The sequence below is a fragment of the Protopterus annectens genome, chromosome 1.part2 (genome assembly GCF_019279795.1).
Source record: "Protopterus annectens isolate FY-2018-M chromosome 1.part2, PAN1.0, whole genome shotgun sequence".
NCBI lineage: Eukaryota > Metazoa > Chordata > Ceratodontiformes > Protopteridae > Protopterus > Protopterus annectens.
Genome location: NC_056727.1, coordinates 46,724,123 through 46,740,444, shown reverse-complemented (window position 1 = coordinate 46,740,444; position 16,322 = coordinate 46,724,123).

Sequence of the window (16,322 nt, the reverse complement as noted above, 5' to 3'; positions counted from 1 at the left end):
GAGCCCCAGCAAGGTTGGAAGAAGGAGTCCTCCCCTGGAGAATGTCACTGCCAAACAAATGCTGCGAGGGCCCCACCAAATCTTCCATACATCGTGAAAGAGAATCAATCTTCTGGGTGAGCAGATTGATCAAAACAGTTAAATCTCCCGCTTTCGCCTGTGGGGAAGGCTCAGGTTGTACGTCAGCCATGGCTCCCAAACCACAACATCCACAAAAAAAACTAAATACCGCAAAACAAAACAAACTTGAAAAAAGAAGCCGGCAAGATGATAAACCTCAGCAGATGCACCAATATCTATTTTAGCATGACTTACAAAAGTATGGATATTCCTTTTACTGCTTGTTCAGTAAGGTTAAGTTCTCAGGGAAGGGTTTGAGCAGGTGTTGTGAATGTATTGGCTTAATTGCTAAGTAGTCATGTGATTTATGAGCCTTTTATTAAGGTGTAAGTTGGAATGTGTTGTTTGTTTTTCTGATGAAGTTGGTGTGGGACACTGACAAAAAGCTTATTATTGTTGAGCTTAAAATAAATTTTAACTTGCAGTTCATCAACATCAGTGTGTCTGGAATCGGTGCATCTGCTGAGGTTTATCGTCTCGCCGGCTTCTTTTTTCAAGTTTGGTTTGTTTTGCGGTATTTAGTTTTTTTTTTTTCCCTTAGATTAGTTCCTTGTGCCTCTGTCCAGCAGAGCCACTGAAGTGATCCCGGGGGTAAAACTTTCTGTTTCCCATCCACTCGTCAAGGTTTCTCTTGAAGAGTGTTAGCGAGGAGCTCTGCCTAATGTAGATTGGACTCGTGTTCCAAAGCATGGGAAGTCTCTGGGACAGGAATCTATCCCTCCAGCACATCCTATTTGTTGTTGTGGTGAGGTTTAGATCCCTAGAGCATATGGCTCAAAGGGATAAGGTTTTCTTTAGGTGGGGCATGTCCATCAATTCTGGGTTGGACATGGCCTTGTATGTCAGGCAGAGATCACCTTTGAGTAGGCGGTATGCAACTGAGTACAGCTGTAGTTACTTCAGTCGAGCTGAAAAGGGCATCTGTTTGGGGCCAGTGATCCTCTTGGTGAGGTACTTCTGTGGTCTTTCCAGCTTTTGCAGGTGTCTTGTAAGGTACATCCCAAATTGGGAGTTGTACTCTATAATGGGTCTGATGAGTGATGAGTACAGGGACATAATGACCTCTTTTGATCAGGATGCAAACCCTTTTGTGATTAGGTGGGCCACATAGAAGGATTTTCTAACCACTTTGGAAATGTGATTATCAAAGGAGAGATTACTATCTACTTGGGTCCCCGGATCCCTTATTACATTTTCCGTATTTAGGGGGCTACCACCTATGTGATAGTTTGTGTTTACTTTGTTTTTTCCAAAGGGGATGACTATGCACCTTTTAGCATTTAGCTTGAGGCCATGATTTTGACACCAGGTATCTGTCTCAGTGAGACCCTTTTGGAGGATGTCTGTGTCAGCCGAAGAGTCAATTATAGCCCCTAGTTTCCAGTTGTCTATGAACTTGGTCAGCCATAGTCCTTCTGTGCTTGCCTGTACCTCTGAGAAGTATATGCTGAACAGGAGGGATCCTAGAACTGAGCCCTGGGGAACGCCACTTGTAACCGGCTTAGAGTCAGACCTAGCTCCTGCAGCTCTCACCATGTGGGTTCTGTCCGTGAGCCAATTGGCAACCCATCTTGTGACATAGGGGTTTATGTTCAGGCTGGTGAGCTTATCTATAATACCAGAATGGGGAATGGTGTTTAAGTCCTTTCTGAGGTCTAGGTATTCTGTGTGTACCACCTTTCCCTCGTCTATAGCCTTGGTAACTTTCTCAAAGAAGTCCACCAGGTTTAGGAGGCATGAGCTGCCCTTAACAAAGTCAAACTGGGAAGGGTCCAGTGTTTCGAGGTTCCCAATGTCTCTGTTAATGAGTTCCATGATGATGTGCTCCATAGCCTTGCAGACCAAGCTAGTCAGGCTTATAGGGCGATAGTTCCTAGGGTCTGTTGTGGCTCTACCTTTGTGGAGTGGAATAACCATTGCTGTACACCACTCTATGGGTATGTAGCCTGTGGAGAGGCTGAGTTTGAACAGTGTGTTTAGGTGAGGGGTTAGTCAGTCTTTGAGCTCATGTAGGATGCAGCCTGGGACACCGTCTGGTCCCATTGCTGCTGTGTTTTTGGCTTTGGAGAGGGTTGTTTTAACCTGAGTGTCTGTGATTTCAGGGACTCTACATTCTTCTGGTATGGTTATGGGCCCTTTTTGGGGTGAGAGGGAGTGAAGTTTGCACTGAACCTGTCTGCCAGGATGTTGGCAATATCGGTTGGTTCAGTGTATTTTGTGCCATTCTGCATTAACTCCGAGCAGATCTGAGCATTGCTACTTAGATTCTTGACATAGCTAAAGAATGCCTTGTGGTTATCTTTGGAGTCCTTGGCAAATATTCTTTTGAAGCTCTCCTTGGACAATTTTATGAGGGATCATAGTTTCTTGCTGATACTGATCAGGGATGTCTTCCCTTCTTGGAATTTTACTCTTTTCTGTACTAGTTTCCTCCTTCTATTGTATAGCTTGTTTATGGCAGGGATCCACTAGGCTGGTTTCCTTTTTTTGGAGGAGTGAGTCTTGGTTTTGCTTGGGATAACACAATCCATGCATTCGTGTAGGTGCCCGTATAATGCATTAGTAAAGGATTTTGCAGCTTGGACAGCATTATCCTTTAGCATGGGGGCTTTAAACCTTTCCACCTCAGTCTTAAGTAACGTGAAGTTTGCTTTTGAAAAGTTTTTCACGGTGGTTTCCTTGTCCGGGGGTGGAGGCAGAATGTGGATATCCAAAGTGATTTGTTTATAGTCAGATCTAACCAGCGAGGGGCTGACCTCCAGTGTGGAACACCGGTTGCCTATGTTGGTGATGACCACGTCCAATATGTTGTCACCTCTGGTGGGAGTGTTGACCAGTTGATCCAGGGTGTTTGAATTTATAAATTCTAGGAAATGTTGGGCAAGGGAGTTAGTACTTGAGTAGTTCTCCCAGTTCATTTTTGGGTAGTTGAAATCACCCAATATTAGGGTGTTTTCTAGGACCTTTATTTTTCCCAGTGTTTCCAGAAATGTAGAATGGAGGTCCTGGGACATGGTGGGTGTTCTGTAGCAAGCTACAATTTGAATTGCAGTTTTACCCATTGTTAGTTGCATGTGAATGATCTCTGAAGCATCGTGCTGTGCCACAAACCTGGAGGTGTGGGTATCCTTGTTGAATATGGATACTCCCCCTCCTTTTGTATTTCGGTCCGGGTTCTGTGGCCAAAATGTATGGTATGAGTTGTAGCCTGGTAGTGCTGGAGTGCTCTGTGGAGCCTTAAACCAAGTTTCTGTTACTGCACATATATCGATTTTCTCCATACTGAGGAGTGCCTCAAGTGCATGCATTTTAAGGTTTAGACTTCTGACACTGAGTAGCATTACCCTCAGATTTTTGTTACTTGTGCTATTTACGGCAGTGGGTTTGTCTTTTGAGCCTTGCCTAAAAAAGGCACTATAGGGGTGGTGAGAGCCTTGGCCCGTATTCAAAAGCCTAGAGGTGACAGGTGCAAGCCGTCTCTAGCAAAGCAGCGTGGCTTGTCGAGCATGTCATCCCAGGCAGACAGACACTGGATCCCCTTTTGAATGACACCAGAAACTTAGCCAATTGTTGAAATTGATATTATTTTCTTTATACTGTTGTGTCATTCTTGGTGAGGGTAGGATGCTCCTCAGGGTCAGGGTCATACTGGCCTAGGGTACATGATCAGAGAGCTCTTCCATGTCTCTTTTCATCTAGTCCAGGGAGGTACAGCTCAGGTCATTCACACCAACATGGACAATGACATAGTCATATTTGTACTTGTTCTGGAGTGACCTGAGTGCTTGTGTTATGTGGTGGATCATGGCACCTGACTGGCAGCTAATAGTAACCTTCTCCTTATTCAACCTAGTGAGTGGGACGTCAGTGTGCCTGACTATAGAGTCACCTATTACTAGTATGTTGGGTATGTTATTTTGCCTTAAGGGCTGTGATTGTGTGGCATGCTGGTTTTGTGAAGTATGTGTTTCATGGTTTGTGTTGGGGGGTGGAAGTTGCTTGGATGTCTGCTTTGGAGGTCTCTGTTGCTTTTGCAGATTTTTATTTAGAGCCTCTGAGTATGTTTTCGTGTATTTACTTGTGTTTTTTGCCAGTGTTGGTTTAATGGGTCTATGTGAGACTGGTAGTGTGATGCCAGTATTTCCCTTCTCCTCTTGACTGTCTGATCCAGTCTTTAGTTGAGAGAACTTAGCCTCCAGTTTGACTGTATAATTGCATCTCTCGCATGTATTAGTGTTTGGTGGTAGGAGGCGAGGGTTGTCTGTGTACTTGAGGCAGTTGTAACATTGTCTCAAAATGCCCAGATTCATCAGTTGGACTGGAGAGTACACCTGAAACTGCCCTTTGGACATGCCTGGATAGGTACAGTAAACTGTTTTACTGAATAGCTGGTAAGGTCAAATTGAGAGCCTTGTCCTTTTGTACAGTATAGGGGCATCTAGTGCTAGGGTTTATAAGTGCTTGCTGTGAGTTTTGAGCAAGTGCCAAGCTGAGAAATGAATGGCTTGAGTGCTTAAGTTGAACGTTTGTCTAGTTCCAAGGGAAAAATTGAAGAGGAGACTTTGTGGAGCCAGGAATAGTTATACCCTAGCTAACCAGTGCTGCCCGGCGTGCAAAACTGGGCAAATGCAGTTTTTATAGCAGGGAAATGAAAGAGATAGAAATTAGCCCAAAATGGCCAATAAACTACTACTTTCTGGGCTGAAATCACTCCTACAGGGACAGATAGGCTGCTCAAATCTCCCCTCTCTCACAGATGAACAGAGAAACTTCCTTCTATCCAAGTAAGGTATGGGCAAACACAGAGATTTGTAACACAGCCCTGAATTCAGCACTAACCTGTAAACTGGACTATACTAGCTTAGAAAGGTGGGAAACAAGTATATATATATATATATATATATATATATATATATATACATATATATATATATATATATATATATATATATATATATGTATATTTACATTTTTTTTTCAGAAAATAAAGCAGATACAATAAAAAAACACTTTAAAAGCACAGAAAAGGATACTTATTGTTATACATCTCAGATCAGAGTTGCAGTCAATGCCCCTAGTAATAAAGTAGGAAGAAATACTAACACAGTAAAAGCAGATGAATAAAGTGCTATTATATATATATATATATATATATATATATATATATATATATATATATATATATATATATATATATATATATATATATATATATATATATATATATATATATATATATATATATATATATATATATAAATAAAACAAAAGAATGAACAAACTGATTTAAACAAGTTACCCAACTAACCAGAAAAAAGCTCAAAACTGAGCCATGTTCCAGCAGTCTTCAATCAGACAAGTTCTAACTGCACACTCCTGCTACTAGGTTGCAGGGGAACCTTCTCCAAAAAAAAAATGGCCTGGATCAGTGCTCAAGTTATACAAACAAAGCTAGATTCAGCAGGCCTGATTCTGGTCCTATTATACAGCAACAAGGCACACCAATTTCGGAAAGACTCAGTTCAAATAAGCAGGCACAATAAGCCTGTGACCAGAAATTCCCAGCTCAGAAGAGAAGAATCCAGCCTCTCCTACCACAAGAGTGCAGACCACAAACCTTCTTAATGTACAATAACTGGCCTGAAGACCAAGTGCTTAAACCAGAACTAATACACTTTTAGAATAGCAGACACTGAGCCTTCAATCAGCAATTCCCAGCTTAGAAGGATGTAAGCTACCAGTCCTGCCACAACAGTGCAGACCACAAACCTTCTTAATGTAAAACAACCGGTATGAAGCCCAAGTACTTAAACCAAAAGATTTAGAATAACAGTTACAATTTAATCAGGCTACTACCAAGCAGTAATAAATGCAGCAGAATAAATACAACTGAGTACTTTTAAGAAGAGGCAAAAGCAAAATAAAGTAGGAGGAAACACAAATACAGTAAAAGCAGATGAATAAAGTGCAACTTTTTTTTTTTGTTAGTAAAGTGCAAGGAGAAAGGAAGGAAGAACCTAAGTGGGTTGGGCTTCTCAAATCTTCTCTCCGTATTAAGTAGAGTGAACACTAGACTCACAATATGATCTCACTGTATTTGGTTAAGTGAACAAATGAGATGGACTCAGGAGGAGTGGTTAAATACAGACTTACAGGAGGGGCGGGCAATTCCAGAGCCATCAACACTAACACCAAAAGAAGAACAGGAGTAAACAAACTGCAGAGAGAGACACAGCACACACACTATTCAGTGGAACACACAGTTACAGAAAAAATGAAAAACAGTAAAAATGTAAGTCTAGGTTTAGAGTGCAAATTGTTCTGGGTTCTAGTACAGCACAAGCAAACTTTTCTTTTACTGTGTTGACATTGCAGATTGTACAAATGAGGTACAGCATAGACAACTGTGTTCTCAGCCTTCTTGTGGCAAGATCTGTAAGTTTAGGACTACTGTGCACATAGTCCTGAGATCCAAAAACCATATACGCTATACACCTTTAATGTTGTTCCTTATCAATTCATATTTACTCTCATTCATAACACCTGACATGATCTAGCTATTAATATTTACATGTCTGAGGGCTGAGGCACTCATATGTGTCAGTTATTTTTACCTATTCATTTATATGGGTATTGTGCATATATTATGAAAAGTATGACTGTGGGTATAATGTGTACTATGTTCATGCAAGTATATTTCTGCAATCCCATTTGAATAACAGAACTAAACAAGTGGCTGGATATCAAACATCCTTGGAAATGCATTTTTTTATTGCCCACTGTTACCCGCCGCTTACTATCCTGCACCCTGACTTACTGTGTTTGCATGATGGTAAGCAGCATGCAGCATTTTCAAATGTAGCAAAAAACAGACAGCGCACAGTCTCAGCAAGCCCAATAAGTGCAAATCATGGGAAAACATGTATTTAAAGTGGAAATGGCAGGAAATGTGCATTAGACATTGAGCTTGATCTTTAAGAAACATGGCTGGTGTTGGAGAGAGTGTGTGCCTTCATGCACAGCATTTGGGTGTTCTTTAGTCCAATGTCTTTGTTGGGCTCCTAGTTAATGAGCATGGCCCATGCTTACTGCAGAGGGACTACTCTGACTCTCAGTATAAGTCTGAGACCTTGGCTAGTTTGGCTAGGGCATTGACCAGTGTGACAGGTATCCCATGGACTGCTGAGCAGTGTCATCATCATTATGAAGACCTCCATAGGAGGAAGATAGATACCCTTCATCAGAGGATCAGGGAATGTAGAGCAGGAAACAATCCACAGATGTGTAAGTATAAAATGCATTGACCAATACTAAAAGTTATAGCTGAATATGGAAAAGACTAGAATTCATAATGGCATTCTGTTTTGTTTTTCTTTTCCATAGCTGCTGAAGAAAGGGCCTGGAATATGAGGTGTAATGGAGTGCACCTGACAAGGATGAGGGAAGCATTTGGTATATATGCATATAAAAAGTGCTGTTATTGTAGCTTTAACTGTTAAAGACAGATTAGTTGTTATTTCAGACAGTTGTATATAACTGAGCAGGCGTATGTCAACTGGAAAAGAACGTATGCATTGCTTACTCTGTAGCACAAAGCAACTATTTCACATTCTCAAGTAACAGTGAGCAGGCATGTATGAATTGTAAAAGACAGAATGTATGCATTAGTTTCTAATCCAAAAGAAAAGTACAGTATTACAGCAGTCAACAGTTATGTGTTCAAGGCCACACTTCCCAAATATACAATAGTGTGTACAATAGTGTTATGTTTTCAGCATTATATACACAATTCTGTTAGCTAATCATCATTTTAGCAAGGCACTTTCAGACCTCAATAACTCTGGCATGATCAGTACTACAGTGTCCATCTGTAAGTAAGTGGATAGTCTTCAAAATAGTAAAGAAATTTCTTAGGAGTTGGTAGTGTAAAAATGAAAACATCAGAATAGAGTGAAGTAACCATAGAAAGCTCTTGCATGTTAACTATGAAGTTAGTAATGTTTTCCTTTTTTTCTCTCACCCCACCCAGTTTCTTCTTTTTTTTATTTTCTTCTTTTTTATTAATTTGTTTTCATTTTGTTATGTATAATTTTGTATTTCTTTATTTTAGTTTATTATTCCTGATTTTGTTTGTATTTGTTGTTATAGAATTTGTTTTTGTTATTTTTGTTATTATTATGTTTAATTTGTGTTTTGCATTGTTCACCTATTTATTTTTTATGTGTCTAATTTTTCATTTTAATTTCATTTTTTAATTTATTTTATAAATGTATATTTGTTTTTTTTTTATTACTACAGCACAGCAGGGTAGGCAGGCGTCCGTGATCTTCCTACTCTCACTCCACTGGCTACAGCACCGAGACCCAGCACATCTGGTCTGAAGCCTGGCAGCACCCCTTCTGCTCCACCTACACTCCCTGGGCACTTAAGTAGTTCTCCCCCAGTGGATAGGCCTGTTGTCCCCTCTGGGATCAGTGGTGGAGGAGGTGCATTTATCACCCAGAATGAGTTGCCAGGTATGGTGCGTAGGATTGTTCACCACACAGTGGACACATGTTTACACCTGATGGAGTGCCTGCTCTCTGTCCTCGTACAGAGTACCCATCATAGATGCATACATTGGGTACTGCAGCCACCAGCATAGTGAGGTGACAGTGGTGGCAGTCCAGTGGGTGAGGACTTGATTCCCACTCTCAACCATCCTGACATCCATGAGACCTTGATTTTCCCACCTTCATCCCAACCATTGTGCTCACTGCCTTTTTGTGTCCTTCACCATCCCTGGCCACAAACATGCCTATGCCCCTTCCACAATATTTATCTCTCACAAAAATAAAAAAAAAAATAAAAAACAAGCCAAACAAAAAAACAAAAGGGATCTGCCCCCCCCCCCAAAAAAAAAATGTCCCATACGTTGCTCTCTTTTTCACACACAGGTCTACTTGACACACTTGATTTGGTCAATTGGCTACACAACATGATTATGTTGTTGTCACGTCTGGCTCTGGAGGTGACAGTCCAAATTCAGCTGATATTGTATACATCTGATTAGTTTTTACTGTTGAAGAAATGGATAGCTATGGTTCTTTCCTATACTCTTCCTGCACATTCCTGCCCTCATTTTCACTTTGTGTTTTCCCCTGCTTGCTCCCCATTTCACCACTTTCCTATCTTCTCCATTTCTTTTCGTTAAAGAAACCTTGTGGGATGGTGAGTGATGAGCACCATCACTAAGCAACTGTAAGAGGCCATAGTATCAATAAATGCATGTAAAATTAGCATACACACTTGTAAAATTCATGCCTACACCACATTTTGAATGCAGTATCATCTGCCTCCAACAACAATGCATTAACCCATCCGGACACAGATTCAGTTCTTTAACAGGTGTATTTTATACAATCAATATTAACTGTCACATGTTATGGTCATATTTACCCTTTGTACTTCCTAGTGCTTTGGCCTTATATCACCAATGTCATGTTTTTAACATTAACTGTGTATGAAGCATCATTGCTTGACAGACATTAACATTTTACAAAGTCTTAGTACATAATCTCCATTCATTTTTATAAAGCATGTGTACCGCGCTGTGCATCACACAGCCTTACTAAGCAAGGCAAATAAAAATGTTAATAAATAACACAGTTGAGAATAGTAGGGAATAATATTGGCTGCGGCTTTATTTGGAAACAGTTCTATGTGGCCAAAGAAAGGAACTATCACTGGCTAAAGTCTATTACTACCTGCAGCCAAAGATTCAGTTAGGTAGCATATGTATGCAACAGCAGTGAAGTCTCAAATTTTGTACTGAGTATGTAAAATACACCTGCAACGTAACAGACTCTGTAGCACCATCTGTTAATGCACTGATCTAACCTTGTTTTGATTCAGATGGTACTGGGTTCAAATATAGGTGTATGGAACAGTTTCACATGCTTTTAAGTATAAATAAATGTTACAAATTGGGATATTTATGAATGAGTGTCATCATTTTTGTGGAACATAGTAGCGGTTTCAAATACATATTTATACAATAGTTGTAATTGCTTTTCCCATAGGAGAGTGTTGTTGTACGATGCGCAACATTGCACACCATCGCACATAGATTCTTTAAAGAAAAGAAAGGGGGCCAGGAAAGTGGTGAAATGGGGAGCAATCAGGGAAAAGCAAAGTGAAAGTAGGCAGGAATGTGCAGAAAGGATGTAGGAAAGAACCATAGTTATCCATTTCTGTAGCAGCAAAGCCTGATAATATATTAAGACTATTAGCTGAATTTGGATTGTCACCTCCAGAGAGAGAGGTGACTACAACACAATCATGTTGTATAGTCAATTGGACCACATCAAGGTGGTCACAAATGCACTGGTGTGAAATGCAGAGCTATGTATGGGACAGTATTTTTTTGGGGACAGGTGCCCTTTTTCTCCTTTTTGGCAGAGAGAAGAGGAATGTTGGGGTAGGGACATAGGTATGTATGGGTAAGGTAAGGTGAGTAGGTAAGGAAACAATGGCAGACAGACAGGACATACAAGATGAGACCCAGGGATGGTGAAGGACACAAGAGGGGGTGAACACCATGGCTGGGGAGAAGGGGACATCAAGAGCTCATGGATGTCAAGTTTGGAGACAGTGAGAATCGAGTTCTCACCCAGTGGACTGTCATCAGTGTAATCTCACTGCGCAGATGGCTACAGTGTCTGACATCTGCATCTCCTTGTATTATTCAGAACAATGATGAAGAGCAGTGTTTCCACCAGGCATAGGTGTGCAGCAACTGTGTGGTACACAATGTTACACAACAACCCTGGCAGTTCATCATGGGTGATAAAATCACCACCTCTGCTACTGCTTCGAGAGGGAACCACTCACCTGTCCTACAGGGTAGAACTACCTGAGAGCCCAGGTAATACAGGGGCAGCAAAGGGGGGTGTTACAAGGGTGTTTCTCTGACATGCTGGGATGTGGTACCATAGCCAGTGGAGTGGAGGCCGGTGGCTCCTGTGGGACAGGCCTACCCCATTGTTCTGTGTAAAGAAAAGGAAAAAAAACATAAGAGGTGGAAAGTGAAAACAGGGAGTATATTAGCCACATAAGTGACATACAAAGCAATGATATGATTATTTCAATCTATTATGTTACCGTTGCTATAAACAGTACAAACTGTAAACACATTTTTTTATAATGTGTCTGAATACCCAGTTAATAACAGATGCACACTATAGTAAAGGTTTCAGGCAGCAATCCTTGATGTGCACATATATGGCCCATATGCAGGCTCCAGTTCTACTAATTACATTTTCAAGCAGGCCATTTCTGCTACTGCTAGAGAGGTCTGCAGTTACAGTGTAATAATGATGTAAACATAACAGTACTTGTTTATTTGGTAATTGTGGTGGTTGCACCTACAACTGCTGACTCTGACTACTCTCTGCAGCCATAGTGCTCTGTGTTCTCACAGAGTACTGCATGCATACTTTCCATTTACAGTTGTGAGATATATGCTCTATTTTATAGTATTGTATTCATAGGCCTCAAACTCTTACATCAATAAATGTGGATCGTCATATGGAATAGGGGGCCATAGTCTGAAAAATAGGGATGACTCTTACGTACTTGATCTTACAAACTTATTAAGATGATACAGTAACAGGTTTTGCATTTGCATGACTTAACTGAAGGGTCTGAATCTCACCTGTCTGATATTATTTAGTGACATCAGTCCTCAAGTGTTATGCAAATATGTGACTGTAAACCACAACTATATTTGTATTCATAGAAAGACTGGACAATCTGTGGAAATCTGTACAGTTGATAGGTATTACTGCATTACATACAAACTAAGCCCATACCTCAAAACCTCTTACAGGCACAGATGTGAACCAAGCAATAACTACTGGGAGTACAACAGTGCACAAATAGCAACACATTTTACATATTCTTCTACAAACCTAGAAAAGTGATACAGTAACATGATTTGCAGTAGCACAGATGCTCTCAAAGGTATGAAGTATGAAACACAAATGTATTTTTCTGACTGCAGTCCTCAATGCTTTGGCTAAGATTTGTTAGATAAGCACAATTTATGAAAGGCAAACCAAAATTATGAGGCAACAATCTGAACATTCTGCAAAACCTGTACAGTTGAGAGGTATTATGAAGTAGTCTTTAACTTTTAATGCTATAATAACAGTACTGTTGTGATGCATACATACCACATGCTGCTCACATCCTTGCCAATTAACTTTCATGAGCTCTAACATTCAGATCATGATCTGCCTTAGCTGTGGAAAAAACAGAACAGAACACAATGCCTTTATAAATATCAAGCCTGACTATATGCAGCTTTAAACTAGTACAAGTAATGTCTGAATGTCATATTTCCACATCTGTGGGGTGCCACCAGTCCAACAGTCCTCAATCCAATAGTCGAGGGTATCCCTCCTCCTCATCCTGAGGTCTCAGTAGTGGTTCCTACACTGTTCATTAGTGTGGTGATACCCGTAGCACTGGTCAGAGCCTGGGCCAAACTATTCCATGCCTCTGTCCTTGACTCTGAGTCATAATAGTGCCTCTGTATGAGCCAGGGCCCATGGTCATTCACCAGGAGTCCAACAAACACTCTGGACTCCTGGACACCCCATCTTTGAGCCCAAAATCTCAAACCTTCACCAGAAACAACTTCCATGTCTGTCAAAAAGCAAGTCCAATGTAGAATGATATTTACCCACCAATTGTATGTATTGTGTTTACTCAGTGGGTTCGATTTCTGATTTGGCAACATTTGAAAAAGATGCACGTCACTTACCATCGTTCAAACAGGGTGCAAAGGGTGCAATGTGTTTGCACGACGGCAAGCGATGCAGAAGTTTGGTAACTAATGCAATGTCTATGTTATTTGAGATACAGGCAGTTCTGTAACTGTGTTGGTCCAGTGGGAAGGGCATGCCAAAACCACATAGCAGGAATATACTTGCCTTGACATAGTAAACATACTTTTGCTATTAACTAGACAATACATAGATGAATAAATAACTACATAACTGACACAACATTACTGTGTTAGTCCTAAGTCATATAAATATTATATAAGCTACACTAGGTCACCTGCTATAAGGGAAAGTGACTATAACGTGAATTGGTGCAACATTAAATTGAATGACACACACTGTGTTCAAACCCTGGACCATATGGATGTTAGTGCTGCATTGACAGCTATTGCAGCATGAAAGTTGGAAAATTCTTTCTCTGTGTGTCAGTTCATTGCTAAATACTGCAATATCACAACAGTAAAACAAAGACTGCACACCTTGCACATGAACCCAGGACCGTCTAGACTTCAGACCTAGACTTAACACCTGCTGCCACAGAGTAAGTTACATAACATCCCCTAAGTTAGTATTCTCTGTTAAGTTCTCACTATTAACTGCAGTCCAACAGCACATAGTGGGTTTGACCGATGCACAATTACATTATTAGAAAGCATCCAGTTTCTATTTCTGGCTGTCTGGGTCCTGTCTGCTACCTGGGTGGTCCAGCCATCCATTTTGCGCAATGCTGCTCTACACACAAAACTGATTAACATAGCCAAACCTGTTTGTGCTAAGCAGCACATCATGCAAACAGTGCACATCCACATTGCACCCCCCATCAGCCATTAAAGTAAGACAGAAGGTGAAAGAAAAAAGGAGAAATACAGTTTGTTACTACACAGGAGGTATGTCTGCAGAGGTGTGGATTTCCAGTTTCACACCAATGTACCTTCAGAAAACAGGATAAGTGCCTTATCCCTGTCGGCCACACAAACAGCCTGGCAGCAAATAACTTTAAGTTATCCATCACACAACAATCTTCCACAATGTATTTAACTGATATTAAGCGATCAGCTGTTATTTACACATGTATTATATGAAATAGATTTGCATGTACTGCACTTAGTGATCACACAACCTGTTAGGACTGTTGCTGGGTTGCTTGGTCATTCAGCAGTTATCTGACCAGTATACAGAGATCTGCAGTGTGAAAACCAGTCTACCTCATTTACCTTACATTGTGTCTATATATTAATGGGAAATGGTATGATATGCAGTTGTCATCAAAGGAAGGTCAGGTTGGATGGCAAAAACAACCATACACTGCTCTTTTGGTGGTGGAAGCAAAGGTGAGTTTCTATAATGGCACATGCAAGGATACACTGTTCTTACGAGGGCATGGCCCAAGTTGAGGTCACATTATGGCACAACTTCTCTATGTAAAGATATTCCATTTCAAACATATGATGTTAAACTGAGGCCATGTATTGATCATCTGTACTTTGGAGAGTTATGCATTTGTGAATGTCGCATGGCTGAAGACTACTACTTTCTAATGGACACATATAAGTGAAATAGCTCTCTGCTGTCACATGTTACTTCACTTTCTGTACACATCTCCTACCTTTTACTGGCTTACTGTACCATGTAATGAAATACAGCTACATGTCATAATAGTATTATGCATTACAGTACTTGTTCAGAACATAACCTTATAAACGCTGTGTCTGTACTACACACTTTGTGCCATCCTTAGGGAAAAACTAGCATGGAGTCTGCATGGATGCTTTAAATCGACTGATGGATTAGCATGCAAGTAACCTGCTTATGTAGTAATTAGCATCTCTGGAGCATAGACTAAGACAGATGTAATTCATTAATAATGTGCTCCATTATAAAAAGGCAGATGTGTAGCTAGCTAAACTGATGTTGAAGAGAGTTAGTGCATTGTTCAGCTCACTAAGACAACTTTATTTCTTCATAGTATTTCTCTGCAGTGGAGTATTACACTCCAGAAGGTATGTTCCCATTTTGTTACCTACATAATGCATATACTGGAATGTAGTTAAGAATAAATCTGAAGTAATGGCTTTCACACCTTAATCTGTATGCATTACTTGGAAGTGTAATGATGGCATGGCCTTGGTTGTCAAGCCATTTCATAGGTACACAGCATTGAGAATACCTGAAAAGGGAATGCTGTGTTGTAAATACATACACTTTACATGGACAGGTCCTTTAATAGCACTCTTAGCATCTCAAAGATGTTTTGTTAGCACAATGGGTCCTTAGCCTGTAATTTTGTTTGGGGGCGGACAAAGATGAGTTAGTGCTAGAGCACTCACTAGACTGCATAGTTATTTTGGGTGCGTGAGCATATTATACTTATTGATAAGGCACAAACAAGGATATGTTTCTCGTGTTAGGCTCCCTGTTTTATATCTTCCTTCTTGTTGTTTCTAGAACTATGCAGACACTTTCATGTTTATCCAGAGGGCAATACTGACAACTTTCCTTTACTGCTTTATCGGTAAACAATTAAGTTGTATTTATGTGATCCTCATGTATTATTATTCTTTTGTCTTGTAGGACACAATATGTCTGCTCATCATAAGGCCCCATTTACAGATGCAGAGAATAATGTGATAATTGATGCCTTAAGGCTACATGCTGCTGTCCAGGGGGTGGGCCAATATGGCTGAGAGTACAGCCTTCTGGGATGAATTAGTGGCCAACATTAACACCGTTGGGCAACACAATCACACATATGAGCAGGTGCTTCACAGAGCAACAGACATGATAACTGCTGAACATAGGCATGCAGCTGCAGTGCCATGTGATTGTCAAGTCACAGGTGAAGGCCCTGCTGGAGAACCCCCTCTCACTGCCACTGAGGAATTCTGGCAAATGCTGCCACCCAGGGTAGCTCACAGCAGTCTATGACACATTATGTTCTGGATGTGGGTGCATCTCCTGCATCCCAAGAGGAGCTTCCAGGTATATTTCATTAGATGATAAATAGAATACTATAGCATAGTTCAATCATTTCAGTAATGTATATGTCTGTGTCAGTTGTTTGTTGGGTGAATAGATTAAGGATTGCTACAGTTAGAAGCTTAATTTGAAGTTGTCAGCCACATTACTGTTGACATTTGAGGTACTGGAGATATAGAGGTATACCCCCTGATTTACTGTTAAATGTGATGATGTTGCCATTGCCTCATGCTTTACTTATTTCAGGACCATCAGGAATACAGAGATGCAGGCCTCCTGCAGATGGTAAGCCTAATACATCTATGTCAGTACTGTAGATACATCTCAAGATGTCTCATAATGTGTTCTCTCAGGCCTGTTGCATGTATTGCTGTACTGTCTCTAATAGTGACAGCA